The sequence below is a fragment of the Lissotriton helveticus genome, chromosome 2_1, assembly GCF_964261635.1.
Source record: "Lissotriton helveticus chromosome 2_1, aLisHel1.1, whole genome shotgun sequence".
Lineage (NCBI taxonomy): Eukaryota > Metazoa > Chordata > Amphibia > Caudata > Salamandridae > Lissotriton > Lissotriton helveticus.
This window is the reverse complement of record NC_136059.1, coordinates 424,936,206-424,957,573: the sequence shown is the minus strand read 5'-3', so window position 1 is coordinate 424,957,573 and position 21,368 is coordinate 424,936,206.

Here is a 21,368-nt window from a genome sequence, read left to right as displayed (position 1 = left end):
TATATAATTAAATTACTTCCCACCCTATTCCCCTATAAACCCACAACCCGCTACGGAACTAAAAATGCAAAATTGTATTAAAAAAATATACTAACTACAACATTTTTAACACATATATTAAAAATACGAACAATTCTCATACAAAATACTAAAATACATAAAATGTAACAATAAATAGATATTTTTAACAACTATATTTTGATACAAAATATTTAACACTTCGATATTTTTGCAATTAATAATACTTACCTAAAAATTGATATTCTTGACCACAATATTTTTTCCATCGATATTTCCATCCCACAATATTTTTACCTCGATATTTCTGTACATCAACATTTATACATCGATATTCTAGCTCTGTACCTGGCACGCACCCTCCTTACCAGAGGAACAACCAAGCGATGCTGCGCCATCGAACTAAGATACCGGGAAGGAATAAAGGGTACAAGCAGGTTGGCCAAAATGTCTGGCAAATAAAAATAATTTTTTTAAAAAGCAATACAAAGAGACTTGAACTCTATGCGTTTGGCCATTGGCAGCCAGTGTAGACGGCGGATAGCGCTCATGGTAGAGCAAGTTCTAGGCAGGCCAAGAAGGGTCCTGGCAGCAGTATCTTGAACCCTTTGCAATCGCAGAATTTCAGTCTTGTTTGTCCCCAGATAGAGCGAACTACCGAAGTCCAATCTTGATAGGATGGAGGCCTGAACAATAACCTGCCGGATGGACGGGTTGAAAAACCCCAGCAGTGGTCTAAGCCCTCTCAATATGCCAAATCATGTCCCTGCCACTTTCTTAGTTTTAGTCTGAAAGCTAAGGGCAGAGTCCACCCACACACTTAGATTTTTTACCAACTGTTTGGGGGCAGTTGCACAACCCACGGTGGCAGGCGGCCAGCGTTTGCTCCATAGCTCAGGATCTCTCCATGCCAGCAAGACCTCAGATTTGCTGGAATTGAGCTGGAGACAGTTGGCAGTTATCCACTCAGGGACAGCCTCGAGGTTGCTCCGAAATTTACAAGCATCCCGTGCGGAGTTGCCAGAGAGTGCAACTTTAAACTGTGAATCCTCTGCATATGATACTGCTGTGAGCCCTCTACTCTTGGCTACCACTGCTAATGGTTGGACATATACATTGAAAAGTGTTGGGTTCGGAGCTGAGCCCTGTGGCACCCCATGTTTGGTAGTATGGATCATAGAGGCAAATGGGGCCGCTGTTACCTGGAAGGTCCACTCAGCAATAAAGGAGGCAAACCAATCCAGGGCAGAGTCCACACTGCCCACCTCCTCCAACCACTGCAACAGGATCAGGTGGGAGATCGTGTCAAACACGGCACTGAGATCAAATAGATTTAGTGACGAAGTGCGGCCGTCGTCTAGAGCCCCCCTCAGATGTCCGGTCACAACTAGGAGAGCTTACTCTGTGCTGTGGCTTGGGTGAAAACTATTCTGGGAGGGGTCCAGTATGTTGTTATTCTCCAGAAATCGAGTCAAAATGGGGTTAATATAGGTCTCAGAGATCTTAGAGAACCAAAGCAGGAGAGAGATGGGACGAAAATTCTCTGGTTTCTCTGTGTCAAGGTTAGATTTTTTTAACAATGGAACCACCCTAGCTTGTTTCCAAGTTCTGGGGACAACTGCCATAGACAGGGACAGATGAATCACCTGGCTCAGAGGTGTAAGGACACAGGTAATGATTTCATGAATTGTTCAGGCTTAAGGAGGTCAGCCGGAGAATCGGATTTGGCCTTGCTACAGAGCACCAACAGCTCATTCTGAGGAATCGGCAGAAAAATGGGCAGAGTGTGTGCAGGAGGAGATCTAGACACATGGGCAGGACACATAGCAATTTGAGGGAAGGTCTTATAAATATTTTCCACCTTCTTAACAAAGAAGGAGGCAAGAACCTCACATTGCTCATCCGATGATATCAAGAGCGCTCTAGGAATCCCTGATGATTTAAGATCTTTCAATATCGAAAAAATTGGAGGGATTGCTACTGTTACTAATTTCGTCCGCAAGGTATGCTGCCCGTTCAGTCTGAATAGCCTTGTGATATTTTATAACAGCTGCCTGATAACACCCCTTCAGAATGGGATCATACTCCCGTCTCCATGCTTGCTCCATCATTTAGCAAACTTTATGCAGGGTGGTGAACTTATCGTTGAACCAAGGACTAGATTTGGTGTTACGGCTTTTAGACCACTTTGCAGGGATAAGAGAGTACAGGAAGTGAAGGATCCAACCAGATAATGCGTTGTTGACCGCATCTGCATCATCTGACATGCTGAAAGTTGTTGTAGAAAGGAGGTTGTTAAATTAATTGATATGTAATTTGTGCTAGGGACGCCTAAATTAGAGCTTCTGAGACACCCTTCAGGCAGGCACAGCCCCTGAGAGTGTGAAAGATATTAAATAATGATCGGACCAACATACCGGAATAGTGGTGTGGACCTTAAGAGAGAGAAGGGTAGAAAAGACTAGGTCCAACAAATGACCCGCAGAGTGGGTGTGACCGTGCACTAGTTGGAGAAATTGGCACGCCAGAAGATCGGCTAAGAAATTACCCATTTCCGTATCATGGGAACTGTCGAGATGCAGATTCAAATAACCAATGACGCTGAAATTGGTGTCTCTCATAGCCAAGGAATGAGTGCAACCCTAAACTCTTTAGAAAGTCCTGACGGGCAGTATATCAGTAGCCCAGACATGGTATAGCTAGCACTGAATGCAATCCCAATGCACGCACATTCACATCCGACCAAGGACTCTTTATCAAAGGTTCAGGAGTAGAAGGACATAAAAACGATTCCAATATTGCTCCCTCTTTTCTCTCTTTTCAGAGTCACAATGCTAAAACCCTGGGGAAGCGCCAAACATGGTACAGCCAGCATGTCGGCTGATAGCCACGACTCTGTTAAAAGGAGAGCATCAGGAGATTCATCCTGTAGCAGATCATAGACATCCCAACAATGCTTAGCTAAGGAGTGACAGTTGAGGCTTAGGAGTTTCATATGAGACCTGGCACTAGAAAGAGAACAAGGGAGTGCTGTGGTTGCCCAAGAATTGAAGCCACAGCAAAACGGGCCCTCTGGAAGGTTGCCAGGAGGGTGGCTTAGTCCTTTCTTAAAAGGCAGAAGGTTCCCAGTGGAATAGACAATCTTACCTCTGGCAGAACCATCAGCGTCTCTGGCATCCGTCGATGGCCAGGCGTGGACGGGCACAGAAGGGCTTGCCTTAGGCACGTCCAAGGGAGAGGTTCAGGTTTCCACTACTCTACCATCTTATAGGGTATATTGTTTACATTTTCAGAACACAGCGCGAGTCCCCCTGTCCTGTATTGGTGGGCACATCACTTCTTCTTATTGAGGCCTGCAAATCAGAGAACCTCGCAGGATCAGTATGACTGATGAGAGAAAGAGCCTGCTTTGCTAATCACAGCGCTTTATTACAGGACCACAAAGTACTCCTGAGGGATCAACTGTCAATATATCTCCATTTGTTTAACCTTCATTTATACAAAACTACTGGAAAAATATACACGAAATTATATCCAAGAAATAAATACAATGTGTAACCTTTGAAAAAAAGAACTTTTATTATTAATCCAAATATTAAAATTAACAAAATATATATAACATCAATATATTTCAAATGGAATTAAATAAGTACAGTTAATAAAAAAACAAAAACAAAACATAAGAAAAATTACAAAGGTTTTTTTTACAACTTTTTTTACAATTAATAAAAGTAACAATCCAAACAAAAGTAATTGAAAGTGTTGGATTTTTAAAGGAGTCAGATTTACTATTTTGTCTCCAACATAAGCAAAAGTATGGATAATGATGGACTTTGAGGGGTTACACTTATTATTTCCACTTCAATGTAAGGAAAAGCAGAGAAAATACTGGACTTTGGAGGGATACATTTACTATTCCCACTTCAGGAAAAGACAGTATGGAAGTCTTGGGATATTAAATTGGGTTATTATTGGTTGCGATTATTGGCCCCCCTGGACATTGCTGGAGTAGGCCCTGGTGGTTGGAGTTCCCAGGGCCTTCTATGGCTCCACGAGGGGGCCAATTAATTAGGCACTGGGGAGGTTGTGGTCCCCGGGGCTGCGGGGGACATGCGGCCCTGTATATAATTCAATTTTGAGTTGCCCTGGGGAGGAGGCAGTCCTCAGGCAGGTGTGGGGGGTTGGAGCTGCACCATGCATTATTTTACGTATAGCCCAGGGAAGGTGGCTGTCCCTGGTGCTGCGGGGGGCATGTGGCCCCCCATACTCCAGTTAATTTGCCCCCGGGAGGTGGTGATCCCTGGGGCTAAGGGGGGCTGTGTGACCCTCAAATATTTATGTGAATTAGCCCTTGTGAGGTGGCAGTCCCGGGGCTGCCAGGGGCCCACTTGGGGCCCCAATATTATTTATCTTTGCTCCTGGGACATGGCATTTTTGGGCCCAAAAAGTAATAATAACTATAAGTGAAAAGCATAAAGTCTTATTATATGTTGGTGGTGCACTCTAGATAATACTTTTTTATGCTTTTCACTTATAGTTACTATTAATACTTTTTGCCTCAGAACAATACTGAGTAGTCATTAGTTGAGCCACTGGGCGCCATGTATGGAACTATTTACGGGGTTTAACAGTACCTAGAAGACCTCCTCAAGTTAATACTGCCACTATGGCGTCAGTATTGAATAATGGGCAGCACAAGGGGGCTGGGGAAACACCTATCACTGGAGTTATACTCCGACATACTCTTGCTCCACCCATGCCACTAGTAGGCAGTGCACTGTACCGTCTGACTCGCACTGCCTAGCATGCCACACAGTATCTGGTGGATATCCAAGATGGCTGCCACGTTGTGCATTCTGCAATCATTGCTTCCTTGCACTGTTCTACCCGCTTACAATACACAGCACAGCTAGCTCATTATGCTGTTAATATGACAGAGAACCTACTGGTACATACATCATTTGCAATGTGGACGTTATACATGAGCTTCATATGCTTTGCTTTGCTTGCGTATTATGATGGAATAATACTGTATTATTGTAATAGAACATGTATGTGCATATATTTTGTGGAAGTATCGCATATATATATATAACATGATGTTGAGATAGAAACATGCACGCATATTATTATGATTGTGTGATGATTTGGGTACTCTAAGATGGCCGCCACAATTCTAATGCCATTGCAATATTGTCTGTCCTCTGTTGACTGCCAGTACCGAGACTATGTAATCACATGACATGAACTTGGTTCCTTGTGTGATCAAGGAAGTCCACTTCCGAAACACGTTACTCTGAACCTAAAATAAACTTTCCTTTTATGGGACTCTGAGAGAGCGTCTTATTGCAGAAATTTGAAGGATATATATATATATATATATATATATATATATATATATATATATATATATATATATATATATATATATATATATATATATATATATATATGTATATATATAGATACTGGCGGTTGTCAGTAGGTAGTTATAGTTAGGACCTAGTTTCCATAGGAAATGAGTTTTTTGATTTGCTAATAACTTTGGGGTCGTTCATCGAATCTTTGCGAAATTCTCAAAAAAATGGTCTATCCAGGACAGTTCCTACCTGGAAAGTTTGGGGTGATTAGTCAAGTGGGGACTGAGAAAGAAGGGGGTCCCAAAAAGTGTTTTCTCCATGTTAATTTCCATAGGAAATTTTGCCCAAGCACAAACTTCTGAACGGAATTACACCAAATTTGGCAAAAAGGTAGTGCTTGGTTGAGAAAGCGACCTTTTTTTTAAACGGTGTAAATCCATTTAGTAGTTGCTGAGAAATTAAAAAAATAAAAGTTGTGATATCTATGGCTGCGGTGGGTTTGCGAACCCTCCCGATCCCGAGCTTCATTCTATTTGGCTGCCAACACTCCAAAAACACGATGTGTTGGCAGCCATTTTGTGACTCGGTAGAACCGAGTCGCAAGCAAACAGTAGAAAAAAGATTAAAAAAGAAGAAAAAGGGGGAGGATAAAAACACCCTGACCCCCTAGGCCTGCTCAGGGGGTTCCACAAGGACCCACAGGGCCAAAAAAAGCATTTTTAAAAAATAATTTTTGTGGAAAGCCCGATGGGGTCGCAAATCCTGCTGAAATTATTTAAACAAAATGAAGCACGGGCTCCAACGCTTCGTTTAAAAAAAGCCCCCGGGTGGACAGGTCCTAGGGGCACTCCCAAATTAATATGTGGGGCCCACAGGGACCAACAACTCCCCAGGGCAGAACTAAAAATAAGTGGGGGGCTTCGCGGGACCCCCTGAGCTCCAGGGACCATCACCTGCCCAGGGCTTTGAATGTTTTGGGAGGGGGCCATGCGGCCCCGCTCCTGGAGCCATTGATGGCCCTGGGGACCGCCACCCTCCAGGGCCGGCTGCTGCACTGTACCGGGTGCCCATCCCGGGACATCTCTGTTTGCTATGACAGGGTGGGAGCACAGCTCCAGCCATGTCATAGCAAACCCTGGTTTGCTTAGTTGAAGCGAGAGCAGAAATACCTGCTTTCACTTCAACTAAGCAAAGCAGATTTCTTTTGAGTAAGGGGAAGCTCCCCTTGCTCTAAAGCAATGCGGGCTTCCGCAGGAGGCTGTGAGCTGGTGGGACCGCGGGGGCATTGGGGCTCCCCCCAGGGCCCCCAACGCAAAGGGCCTGCCCTGGGGGATGGGGCCCAAGGGCCAGAAGTGGCCTAGGAGTGGGGGTACCCTTCCTTAGAAACAAAAAATATATGCAGATGTGGGCATTCCTCGGGGATGGCAAGTGTGTGTGAAAGTGGATGTTTTAAAAAAAAAATTGGAGTTACGACTCTAGTGCGGCTCTCAGCACGGCCCCCTTGTGTGAATGCGATGAGTGCGTGGCTCTCAGCGCAGCCCCTAGTGTGAATACGATGTGTGCTCGGCTTCTGAAGTCCCAATGGGTGCACGACTCCAAGCAAAAAAAAAAAGATATTTTTTCTAAAGGTAGGGTATATGTTGGGTTATTGGGTGGCTCTAAAAGAGCCCTTGTTTTTATTGGGAGACTTTTGTACCTACATGTAAGTGCCAATGCAGAGTCTTAGTTTGTTTAGAATGACTCTGTTTCCCTTATCTGTGAAGTGTACACCATCACTCCTGTAGATTTTATTTATTTATTTATTTAAGAAGCTTATAAAGCGCACAGCTACCCCCATCGGGGGTGTCCCGGCGCTACAGATTGCAAGCTACAAGAGAAGGTCTACAAGGAGATGGTAAACAACCAAGTTTTGAGTTTGCTTCGGAACACAGACTCCAAATCAATGAACCTAAGATCCAGTGGGAGACTGTTCCAGAGTTTAGCTGTAACTACTCTGAATGCTCTGCCCCCACTCCTGGCACGACAACATCTAGGAACCACCAGGAGGCGTAGGCTGTTTGATCTCAAAGATCTAACGGACTGAGATAGTTTAAGTCGCTTTCTCAAATATCCCGGGCCTGACCCATTAAGAGCGCGGAAGGCCAGGATCAGAGCTTTGAACTGAATCCGGCGTGCAATGGGAAGCCAGTGAAGTTTGTTCCGGTACGCGGCAACCGAGTGACGAAAAGGAATATTGCCAATCAGCCTTGCAGCAGCATTTTGCACAATTTGCAAACGTTCAATTTGGTAAAGGGGAGCGCCTGCATAAAGACTGTTGGCATAATCTAAATGCGACGTGATCAGGGCATGAACAATGGTCTTGCGGGAATCCATAGGAAGATAAGGGAAGATCTTCCTGATCATGCGCAATTTGCCGAAGCAGGCAGATGTAACCTTGTTAATCTGGGATTGACAGGACAAAGCATTTTCGAATTGGAAGCCCAGGTTACGGGCTGTTTGAACCGGAACCGCAGGGGGATTCAGTACCGTTGGCCACCACTGAATAGCGGGCAGTGGAGTTTTTTGGTTAAAAAATAAAACCTCAGTTTTCTCTGTGTTCAATACTAGGTGGTTCGAAGCCATCCAGGAACAGATATTACTGAGGCAGTGGCGGAAGTTGGTGAAGTTGGGATCAGAGTGATCTCTAAATGAGAACACAAGCTGAGTATCATCAGCGTAAGAGACCACTCTGACCCCCCAGGATTCCACCACTGTAGCCAGCGGGCCTAAATAAACATTAAAAAATAAAGGGCTGAGAGCCGAGCCCTGAGGAACTCCGCAAAAAAGAGGCTTTCCCTCAGATACAAAGGGCCGAAGAAATACCTTCTGAGTCTGCCCTGAAAGAAACGATCTGATCCAGGTCAGCACAGTACCTCTGATTCCCAGCTGTCCTAACCGGTTCAGTAGTATTTCGTGGGACACTGTGTCGAAAGCGGCGGACAGGTCGAGGAGGACCAACATGGCCTCCTCGCCCCTGTCCACACACTCACGAATAGTCTCTGATACCTCTAGGAGCGCAGTCTCAGTACTGTAGCCGGTTCTAAATCCCGACTGCGAGTCATGTAGCAACTGGTTGGCTTCTAAATAGTCTGCCAGTTGCTTCTGAGCCGCCTTCTCCAGGATTTTAGCTGGCTTTGGCAGGAGGGAAATCGGATGGTAGTTGCAGAATTGTGAGGGGTCAGCGTCAGTTTTTTTTAAGATAGGGACTAACATTGCCTGTTTCCAGGCCGTGGGAAATTGACCCGAGCGTAGCGAGGAATTCCAAATGGAAAGGAGAGGGCTGAGCAGAATCGGGGCCAAATTGCCCATCTCCTTGGCAGGAGCTGGATCAATCGGGGATCCAGATTTGCCTTGGATAAATAACTTTGTGGCAATCTCTGGGGTAAGCTCTATAAAAGAATTCAGCAAACCTGTCTGAGAGTCAGTAACACTGGTCAAGAGGGAGGGAAGGACTGTCTCAAACGAGGAGGTTAAGTTGACAATTTTGTCCTGGAAAAAATCTGATAGGCCATTGCAAAGAGCCTGGCTAGGAGAGCTCTGAGATGTCATGGCGGGAGGGTTAACAAAGTCCTTCACTATCTTAAAAAGAATTTTAGTAGAATTCTCAGCATTCTTAATTTGCTGAGAGTAAAAATCTCTCATCGTGGTCCGTTTCATTTTTTGGAATTTATTCAGAGCAGTTTTATAGACAGCTTTTGACTCTGCCGCCATTTACGTTCAAGTTGTTTACAGCGGCTCTTTTCCTCTCTCAGCGCGGAGGAAAACCACGGGGCAGAGGGTCTTGATCTAGTCGAGGTAATAGGTATTAATGGGGAAATGACGTCAATCGCAGCTAGAAGAGCAGAGTTGTATTTCGACACTTCCTCGTTACTTCCTCGTTGCCATCCATATCAAAACGCAGATTGTTGTTTTATATGGAGCCCATCCTATGGTCTCTGAGATAAGCAAAAACAGCTTTATTGAAATTTTTTCTAGCTTCTTAATCTGTGGACAGAATTGATTGGACCATTTCCATTTCTGTTGTTGGCATATGTTAGAGCATACAAAGACAGTTTGGGGGAAAATCGACATCAATTCTGCAAAGGTGCCCTTCATTAGCATTTCCAGACCTACCCCAGTCAATGTGCCTGGATCATTGCCACCACAGTGCACAATCATGAGGTCAGGGGGTTGGAGATGTAAAAAGGTTTATGCAAATGCATCAGTTGGCGCCACTTTAATCCTCTTTGTCCATTCCATTTAATGTCCACATTTTGTAAAGTTAGGTCTTTGTCAATACCTCTGCATTCAGCATACCTTTTGCACCAGAAGACATAGCTGTGTCTCACAATCCACACTCATAGCATCTTCGAGGGAAGTCTGAATGTCATGAAAAGATGTAAGTAGCTGAAATAGTCAGTTGGTAGAATGACTGGTATCTAAAATGGTAAGGAAGATGCTGTTTTAAAAACAAATAAGGGATTTAATTGGCTGTTTAAGAACATTGTACAGTCAAAAATAGGGTGCATGTTTCTATCTTTAAAAAGAATTGTTCTTATTGGTTAGTAAAACATTTTTGAAAGGTACATTAGATAGGATAAGCTCATATTTTGGAAAGCCAACCACACCTGCTGTTTGTATTTGCAACATTGTGTGGTGAACTTGAAAATATGCTTAACTTGTGACCTGTGAGTTCAGTTGAGTGCTTCATGAACTGTTACTATGGAAACAGGCATTAAGGAGAATGGAAGAAGGGTTGAAAGTTAACGGTGGCATTAAAATTTGAATTTGTTATAAATATTAAAGCAATATGTTTTTACAGTGAGATTTCCCAAGTCAGTGCTATCTCTAGAAGTGTTGTGGTATTAAAAAAAAGTGGTACATTTATTTGTAATATATTTTTGATCTCCCGTATGGATTTGCGGTGCCATCGCTTATAGTGCACGGTGGAATTGCAAATTCCAAAAATTCCAGAAGCAGTTTGGGTTCATTTAGAAGTCAGTTGGCAAGGGTCGATATGTGTAACCACTAGAAATGTGTTTCAGAATTTGAAATAAGCTGGGAAGCAATGTGATTTGTTATTTACATGTATATGAGTGGAGAAAGAGAGGTAAACATTGGCATTATTGGTTTTGCTCTGCTGAGAGCAGTGCATTATATTGATTGTGTGCATAAGAAAATCTTTTCTGGGTTTCTGATACTTCATAATCTACAAATCAATTTGAAAGGTGAGTTATACATTTGTGAGGTGTATTATGAGTTGTCTTTGTTTTTAAAGGTAAAATATAAATCATGAAGTTTGAAATTTTACATATATTATTAAATTTAGAAATGTATATTTTAGTTTGTTGTAATGTATTGAAATGTTGTTTTATATTGATGTTGTATAGTATTATGTGTATTTTGCTATATGGATTACTGATTATGGTACTTTGTTCAGTGTGTGTATATGTACATTTCTGTATACCGCATAACTTTAGGTGTCGATTTCAAATTGGAAGTACATATGTTGAGTTAAGGTATTAGGGGTTAGAATAGTTTTTATAAGTCTCTAGAGATGTACTGTTGAAATATGCCACATCATTTTTGGTGTTTCGTTCAAATTTGAAGTATGTTCTGTGAATTTATCATGTGTACATAGTGTTGTGGTACAGACATATTCATGCATGTTTTTAGGTATATGGTGAGACTTATGGGAGATATATGTGAATCGTTCCTGCTTTCTATTTGTCTAGGTGTATATTACTCTGGCACTCATGGAATCACTAGGCATTACATATGTAGTTGTGTAATCCCCCAGACATACTTCTTCAATCATACATTCATCAATGCATTAGCTATACACTGGTTCAATCACCTAGACACTACCCTTGCACTCCTCCAATCTCCATGTCAGGATCTATGCACTCTTCCAATCACTTAGCTAGTGCATACACACTACATTTACTCTTCTCTAATCACTGAAGCACTTCAATAGTACTTCCCCAATCACCCAGGGACTACCACTGCACTCCTTCCATCACCCAGCCACTACTCCTGAAGTCCTTCAATCACACAGGCACTACCTATGCAGTTATAAAATCAATGAGGCACTACTTTTGTACTCCTGAAATCCCTCAGACATACTTCTGCAATCATACATTCATCAATGCATTAGCTATACACTGGTTCAATCACCCAGGCACTATTATTGCACTGCTTTAATCACACTGTCAGGATTTATGCACTCTTCTAATCACTTAGCCAGCACTGATACACTTACAAAATCACTCAGGTCCTACCTATGCAATTATGTAATCTCCCAGGCACTACCCTACTACTCTTGCAATCATCCAAGCACTACCCTTGTTCTCGTGCAATCACACATGCAACAGCACTGCACTCCTTCGATCTCTCAGTCAGCACTCGTGAGGTCCTTTGATCACACAACCACTACCTAAGCACTTATAAATTCAAAAAGGCACTACTTTTGAACACCTGAAATCCCCCAGACATTACCTGCGCACTCATGGAATCAACAGGCATTAACTATGTATTCCTCTAATCTCCAGACATTAGTTCTAATCATGCTAGAAATCTCCCTGGCACTATGCAGTCCTCCAATCACCCAGCCAGTTCCATGTCCTGATCCAATCACTCCGCCAAAACCCAAGCATTTATAAATTCACCATGCACTCTCCTCTAACTGCCTAGACACAGCTCTTTCACAAGTTCAACAACCCTGGTATTACGAATGCAGTCCAGCAATCACCCTCTTGTAGTGTAGTTCCTATTATCCCAATAGGCTCTGCGCATTGGAATAATATCTTCAATAGTATAGACGTAGGACAGAGGTTAACTAGGTCTTCTACTGACGATATTAGACTTAAGTTTTGTGTGCCAGCTAGCTCAGAGTTCACTAGAAACTTTCTCGAATATGCGAGGAGGAGTTTAACCTCCCTGGATAGACAAGAAGGGATTTAGTTTCTGACAACCATAGAACATGACAACTTTGCTCTCCCTAATCAAGAGTATATCTCCAGAGTCGTGTGAAAACAACAGACAACTATTTTACTCAGTCAGTACGTGCATACTTAGTTCCACCAGATTGTAGAGAAAGAAGAGATGGGCGTGTTCAATAAACGGTGTTATTTATTGATCAGTCTCTTTTTCCCATACAAGAGAAATGAATCGCTACAGTAGCAATACTTAAGGTTAAGTAAAGTGCATACAGTAAAAGCAGGATTATAAAATAATACTGTAAAAGCATTGATATGGTTTCTTAGCCATATGATACTTTAAAATGGATAAAAGATATACATACATATATACATTGACTAATCGTACTCAACTGGTGCTTTTAACTACGCCTACCCCGGTGTACCTGACCTAAGCCTAATACGTGGGAGGGAGTAAGTAAGTAGCAGTTTAAGTTAAGTTTGTTTTGCCAAGAATCTGACTCAAGAATTCTCTGTAAAGGGTTAGTCAGTTCAGTACCTGGGATTTAGAAGGCAGGAGGGCTGGTATCTCTCTCTCAGGACTCGGTATCCCAGTTACCCGCGAAGGTAAGCTAAGGAGGCTGGATTTCTCGGCAGGAGAAAAGACAGCGTCTCTCTCAGCGCGTCAAAAGGGAGGGGCAGCGTCCGTGGGCTTCCTGCATCAGCTGGGCTCTCCGGCAAGTAGCGCTGCTCCAAGCTCATCCCCACCGTTTCTTTGCTTAGGGCAGCGTTGGTATATTTATACCTGAAAGGTGCCGTGTTTGACGTAAGGATGGACATAATACTTCAGTAAGGATGTCATAAGAACTGGTCATTCTTGCATTCTTTACAGGAGTTCTCGAACGAAATCAAAACAATAGCTACGGGGGATTTCCCAGGTCTGCTGGAGGTTTGGTTTGTTTTGAGAACTCGGTGTGCTTTCTAGGGGGCTGGAGGAATAGGGCTTGCTTAATGTGACAGCATGCGCTATGACTTAATCTGAAAACGGGATTCTGTGCCTTTGTATGGATATTAGTGAATTATTAACCGGACAAGGGTCAGAAATAGGAGTATCGATATAGGTACCTAGATAAACACACTACACTCTCACTCCTTGTGCACACCTCCAATCACCCAGGTATAATCCATAAACTCATTCAATCATGTTGCCACTACCCAAAGATTCATAAAATAACAGTGCTGTAGCCTTGCAGTTCACCAATCACTTACACAGTCTCCATACTCTCATGCAATCACTCAGGTAATATTTCTTTTGTTAACCAGTATAAGTGGTTCCGTTAGAAACGTTTTTTGTTTTTTTAACAATTTGGATTTTTGTAATTTTTTTTGTAAACTTTTGAATTTTTTAGTATATTTTAATTTTTTTTTAAACCATTGAGATGTCATCAGTGATGTCATCAGTGATGTTACTGACCATATCAGAAATTATATAATATGTGATGTCATAAGCAGTGCATTCAAGCAGCGCGAGTTATAGTTATCTGAACTAACTATAATGGCCAAATTTCTCTGGTTTTGTATGAGTGAAATGTCCAACTAACTATAACGTCCCTGAAACCTGTGTTTTTTTCAGTGAATTTCTAAGATTTTTTAAATGCTAATTTCTAACTATAACGTCCCTGAAACCTGTGTTTTTGTCAGGGAATTTCTAAGGTTTTTGAAATGCTCATTTCTAACTATAACGTCCCTGAAACCTATTTTTTCAGTTTATATATATATATATATTATATATATATATTATATATATATTACCTACTGGTGATCGCCAGTAGGTAGTTATAGTTAGGACCTAATATGCATAGGAAAACCGCAACATTCTATTGACAATAACCTTGGCGTCGATTGATGAATCTTCTTGAAATTTTACAAACTTTTGGCCAGCTCAGTTCCGCTCCTTCCCTGAAAGTTTGGGGGTGATTGGTGAAGAGAGGGCCGAGAAAAAAGGGGGTCCAAAAATGTGTTTTCCCCATGCAATTTCCAATGGGACCTTTAGCCACGGCTACAGCTCGATTGGCCTAGTGGGATAAGCGCACCGTCCCGATCACGCGTTCAATTCTAATTGGCTGTCAAGCGGTTGTAAACATTCAAAATCAGGAAATGTTGGAAGCCATTTTGTGCCTCGGTAGAAGCGAGGTTGAGGAAGTCATTGAAATATGTGTGCAACGTGTGAAAAGGGGGCAGGGTAGACACACCCTGACCCCCTAGGTCTGCTCAGGGGGTCGCAGAAGGACCTCTAGGCCCAAAATATTATTTAAAAAAATCGCATGGTGCGTGTAGGATCCGCGCATTTCGCTGCAGAAAAATTTAAAAAACCAAGCGTGGGCGAGAAAAAAGGGGGGTCCCAAAACATGTTTTCCCCATGCAATTTCCCAGAACACCTTTAGTCACGGCTACAGCTCGAACTTCTGAACGGAATCACACCAAATTTGGCAGAGAGGTTGTCCTTAGTTCCGACTTGTGCCTTTTGCATATCTGGTGTCAATCTGTTCTGTAGTTTCTTTGAAAATTATGGTTAAAGTTATTTATATATCTATGGGTGCGGTGGATCCGAGGATTGTGTGAGGATTGGCCTCGTAGGATAAGTGCACCGTACCGATCACGCGCTCAATTCTAATGGGCTGTCAAGCTTTTGTAAACATTTGAAAGCAGGAACTGTTGGCAGCCATTTTTTGCCTTGATAGAAGTGAGGCTGAGGAAGTCATTGAAATATGTGTGGAACGTGTGAAAAGGGGGCAGGATAGACACACCCTGATCCCCTAGGCCTGCTCAGGGGGTCACATAAAGAGCCGTAGGGCCAAAAACGTAAGATAGTATTTTTCATTTTAAAAAAAAAGTTTGCTATGGGAGGGTGGGAGACATGAGAGTCCCGCTCTGTCAAAGCAAACAGCAGTATACCAAGGGTAGGCACCTCGGGACACTGCAGGAGCTGGTCGTAGTAGGTTCCAGAGCCCTCGAGGGCACCAGGTGGAGGGCCACGCAGTCTGCTTCCCGTAATACACAAATTCCCGGGGGTGGTGATTCCCGGAGCTTGAGGGGGTCGTTGAGGCCCGTATACTTGTAATTTTGTGGGGAGGTTGGATGCGAAATTGGTGCAAGGGGATTGTAAATCTGGTACACAGTGTTTTGTTTTACTTTGCTTTCCTTTCTGTCATGTAGAGGATCCAGGGTAAATATAACGGTTTCTGTACAGCCAGTAACTTTTTACCCTACCCCCAAAAGGTTTTCTGCCTGTTACTATAGTAACAGTTCATGGAACACTTACGTGAGCACAGAGGTTATAAGTTCACCACACTATGTTGCTAATGGCCTCAGCTAGCCTCAGAATTATACTTCAAATTATAAATATCATTTCTATTGTGGACTGCTACCCCCACAAAAAAAGACTTATTTTTTTAATTAACTTTTATTAAAACAATACTTAACTGGAAATATAACTAAATGATAATAATACAATAAATAACTAGAACCATAACTTTAACAAAACAATATAACAAACAACATATAAAATAGCGTCCAATAGAAGTAATGTAGTTAATCTGCAAAACAAAAAAGAAAATTAGTGTTTAAAATTAGATCGATGTGACTAAATGAGGTCACACATTACAAGTGAAAGTAACACGACAATATTTTCCATTTTTTTAATGCGTGCAGTGTACCTGATAGATTTCATTTATCTTATAGGCTTGCATTCAAACAGTGTCCGTATAGAAGTGCCTACTGCGTCATATTTATATTACAGATGAACAGGTCAATAAAATGATTCACAGATGAGACAGAATTAGTTGAGAAAAGAAGTCATTATGCAGGACAATATTTTTTAGGGCTTATTTACAAAACTCTTGTGCCACTTTTGTGTTACTTTTCTCATGTTGAAAGTGATGTAAAAGTGGCGCAAGTAGTTTGTAAATAAGCTCTTTTATTTCTAATGCATTTAATTGGAGGTATTATATATCTAGGCCACTCTGCTTACCTTGTGCAAACACTGTGGCCAACAGAGTTCACAACTTAAACTCTGCTTTGGTTGGTTACTTGCCGGATATGCAAGGCTGCTTTCAAAAGGAGACCCCAATAAAGAGTACTGGTGTGGAACTGTAAGTATACAGAAGAACTTGCAGACTAAGAATCCGGTCAACTTTGGAAGGGAAGAGTTAAGGATATTGAGAGAGGCTCCTTCTGTTTCATGAGAAGGCACAAGTACCAGTGGAGCAACACCATCAACCTCTACTGCATAGCCTAATATTCGTCCCCAATTTGGAACCCTTTGGGAAAAAAAGTAAGAAGGTTTGGAGCTTTGTTTGCCATCCTAATACCTAATCATCCATTAGTTATACAGAGATCCACCTTGTATCAGACTCATCCATACAAGTGTGAATTGGACATTATCTGACATCAAAAAAAACCCCAAGTACTTATATCTGTTACTTTTTAACTTCGTCGACTACTCATATTGAGAGTATTTACCTTAACGTTGTCCGTTAAAAATGTGTGCATCTGTATGGCTTCAGACAACTAGTTCATGCCATATTTGAGACATCGGTGTAATCAACTGGAACAGGAGGATATACTTTTATTTAAACCTCGGAAATTTGCTGATGATTTATGTAACATTCTGCAAACTGAAAAAAGAGTTAAAAATATGTTGTACATATGTTCAAGATTAATTTACATGTACATAAAAACATTTGTTCTCAATAGGATTGGGATTGAAAAGCAATCATCAGAGGTTATATTTGGCAAGCAAAATAGGAAATAGCATTGCATTATACAAATGCTAGGCCGAGATTGGTCCCTCACTTGATTTACAAACTCCTGGCCTTGGTCTGATAGAACCCTTTTTGGTCTTCCATGGTCTAGAAATTGAGAAATAAACATCAAGAAAAATTGAAAGACATGTCTTCAAATAAATATATTCAAAACAACATTTTCACTTTGTTTCTCAAGTGCAGGCTGAAAATGTGTAACAAGCATTTAAATGAGAAACATATGGGTTTCAGAAACAAACATCTATAATACTATCACAATGGAGATTTACATTTTTATAAAAAATATTTATAGAAGCAAGAAAAATTATAACACACATTGTTCAATTTCAAATCACATATTTGGCCAATAAAATCGTGAGGACATGTTTTTATACATTTTCTTGATAACAGAATGCCCACTAATTCTACCAAAACATGAGAACAGCACAGTTATTGGTCTGCAAACACATGAAATACACAAATGCTTATCTCAGAATGCTTTTCAATCATGAAATGTTAAAGTCAAACCTGATAACTACATTAGGTCCATTGCAATTTTCGGCTGATAGCATACAGAGATCAGCCAGTGGATCTGGTATGTCGAGTGGTTTACCACCATCTGGTATAGTGCATGGGCAGGAATAAACAGCTTGTGGCGACCAGTACGTCTCATGGTTGAGATATCTGTATAATGAGATAGAACAGGAGACAAATCAAGTTTAAGGTTATTAAAAAACTTGGAGAGCGTGCTAAAATACAACATTGGCCTATCGATTACACGTGCAGTGCATGGGAGGAAGTAGCATGTGGTGCAGTACTTAAGAAAATTAAAGGGGGCAAGATTAAGTGATTTGTTCAGAAACATCGCCTACCAAGGCAAGATATTGGAGGTGTAAGAGCTGGAAACCGTGCTAAAATACACTATTGCAGAAAATATTACTTTTGCAATGCATGGGGTACATGACGCACTACTTACACGAGTAAAACTACATCGCATTAGGGTGAACAGCACGTAGCACACTGTTGCGGGAACGGCCACGTGGCGGTTGGCAAATTAAAGAAACGTGGCAGGATTAACTGATTTGCAAAGAACTAAGGATAGCAAATCAAGTTTAACGTTATTAAAAAACATGAAGAGCATGCTAAAATTCAACATTGTTCAATTGATTGCATGTGCATTGCATGAGGAGGAAGTAGCACGTGGCACACTACTTACAAAATTAAAGGCAGCAGGATTAAGTGATTTACCTTGAAACATCGCCTACCAAGGTAAGATATTTAAGGTATAAGAGCTGGAAATCGTGCTAAAATACACTATTGCCGTAAACATTACTTTTTCAATGCATGGGGTATGTAATGCACTACTTACATGAGAAAAACTACATCGCATTAACTTGAACAGTACATAGCACACTGATGTTGGAGGGGCCACGTGGCGCTTGGCAAATTAAAGAAACATGGCAGGATTAACTGATTTGCACAGAACAAAGGATAAGAAATCAAGTTTAACGTTATTAAAAAACATGGAGAGCGTGCTAAAATACAACATTGGCCAATCGATTACATGTGCACTGCATGGGGAGGAAGCAGCACGTGGCGCACTACTTACAAAATTGAATGCGGCAGGATTAAGTGAGTTGCTCGGAAACAAAAGTTACGAAGTCAACTTTAATGATATAAAAAAGTAGGAAAGCGTGCTTAAAAACAAAATTGTCAAATCGAACAAAAATTTGCATTTACGTGATATTTAAAGATCATTCAGATTAATTAACTTAATTATTCTTAAAACATAGTGCTCACCTACGAAGAAGTGGATACGAACACTATCAATGGCTGTGAATGTGGAATAGGAAGAGTGTGAGAAGGTTGGCAGGTTATTAATGGTTTGCAGAAGGATGATTGGTTGAGCATGATGTCACTGGGTGTGAGAGCTGTGATTGTGCATGTTGTAATTGAGCATGCACAAATAAAATGAAATACGTTAGGGGTATATAGCCAGACGGTGGGACGTATTGTGCGCATATGTAATATTATCCTCCATAAACTAATAATATATAATTAGCCTTGCCCCGGAGGGTGGGGACCTCGGTGCCCTGAATTGACCACGGGAGGGGGGCCACCCGGCCCCCTTCCCATAAAAAAATTGAATACGGACACTCCGTCTATTGTCATTGTACCATAAGCGCAGCCTTCCAATCACGTGCTGAATGCTAATTGACTGTCAAGTGCTTGTCAACATTTGAAACTTGAAACTGTTGGCAGCCATTTTATGCCTCGGTAGAAGGGAGGCTGAAGAAGCGATTGAAATGTGAGTTTAAAACGTGAAAAGGGGGAGGGTAGACACACCCTGACCCTCTAGGTCTGCTCAGGTGGTTCCACAAGGACCCCATGGCCCCAAATTTCTTTTTTTGGGGGGCAAAATTGCGGGGTGCGCGCATGATCTGCGCATTCTAGCGATATTAAAAAAAAGAGACACGCGGGCTTCCGCGCATCTTTGGTAATTTGCATTCTTTCAACTGTTTAGAGGTGATGCAGCAGTGCTGGGTTCAGGATCCACCCCTGAGTAAGAAAATGTAATAATAACACTATTTACCTGCTAAGTGAATTTCCTTTCATAGGCTGACATTGACTGGTTTCAGTTGCAAATTCTTCTAAATGTGCAGTTTTCGAACTTTAAAATAATCACCTTAAATCATCCGAAGAACGAATTCCAATTTATTAATTTTTTATCAGGAGAGAAACCAGTGCTGCATCTTTTAGACCAGCACTGACAGTGAAAAGTAGTTCCAAGCATACTTACAAATTTAGATTTGAGGGTCAGGCTCTAGGGGATGGGGTCCAGGGCCCAAAAAAAATAAAAACAAGGGTAGCGGCACGCAATGTAATGTAATTTAAAAAATAAAATATCTAAAAATAAATAGTTTAAAAAAAATTAGTAAATCAGTATCAAAAAAATAAATATAAGAATAAATATATTTAAACATTGTCATTCACAAAACCTTTAAAATTCACTGAAAAAACATAGGTTTCAGACATGGTTTAGTTAGGAATTAGCATTTAAAAAACGGTTACCGTGAGCAAGATCTCAGTGGTAGATCGAAACGTTTGGATGTTTGGAATCCTTCGCAAATAAAGCATTTGGAACTTTGAAAACAATTGCTGGAGTGCGACCCAAATTCTTTCTGAAAAGAAAGGGAGTGTGTAATATATATGTATATAAATATATATATATATATATATATATATATATATATATATATATATATATATATATATATATATATATATCGATATATATATTCACTGAAAAAACCATAGGTTATAGACCATATATAGTTAGGAATTAGCATTTACAAAACCTTGAAAATTCAATGAAAAAACCATAGGTTATAGACCATATATAGTTAGGAATTAGCATTTGCAAAACCTTATTTTACTCACACAAAACCATTGAAATTCCATATATAGTTAGTTGCACTAACTATATATCGCGCACCCGCAATCCACTGCTGATGATGTCACATATTACATCATTCATGACATGGTCAGTGACATCACTGATGACATCACTGATGACATCTCAAATGACATCACTGATGACATCACTGACGACATCTCAAATGACATCACTGATAACATCTCAAATGACATCACTGATGACATCACTGATGACATCTCAAATGACATCACTGATGACATCACTGATGACATCATCCAGTGACTGTGTGTTTCTGTAAAGTTAAAATGTGTCTTACATATTGAAGAATGAGTGGAAGTATAAGTGTCTGGACAAAGGATTTAGTAGGTGCATGACTGAATGTATGAGTGAGTGATTAAATGTGTCTCACTGAGTGCATGGGTTAGTGACTAAACTATCTTAATTTGAGCATCATTATGTCTGTTGTTCTGTAAACTGCTGCACGTGTTGATCAGTAGCTATATGATTAACTATATGGGTTACTGATTGATTGTCCAAGTATTTGTATGGGAGACTGAGTGTGTGTGTGGCTGGCTGGCTGGGAGGTGTGTGACTCTGTGCAGATCAATGTGTACTTGTATCAATGATTCTATAAGAAGGTAAGTATGTGTTAGTATATGTTTGAAAATGTAAGGTGCTCTATGTTTAACTGTATAGACAAGAAAATGGAAGTGTCATTGATTCTTTAACAGGACTGACTACGTGTGTGAGTAACTCCATGGATGAGTGGCAGACTGTGAGTGTCTGTATAGGTGTATGAGTGCATATGATAGTG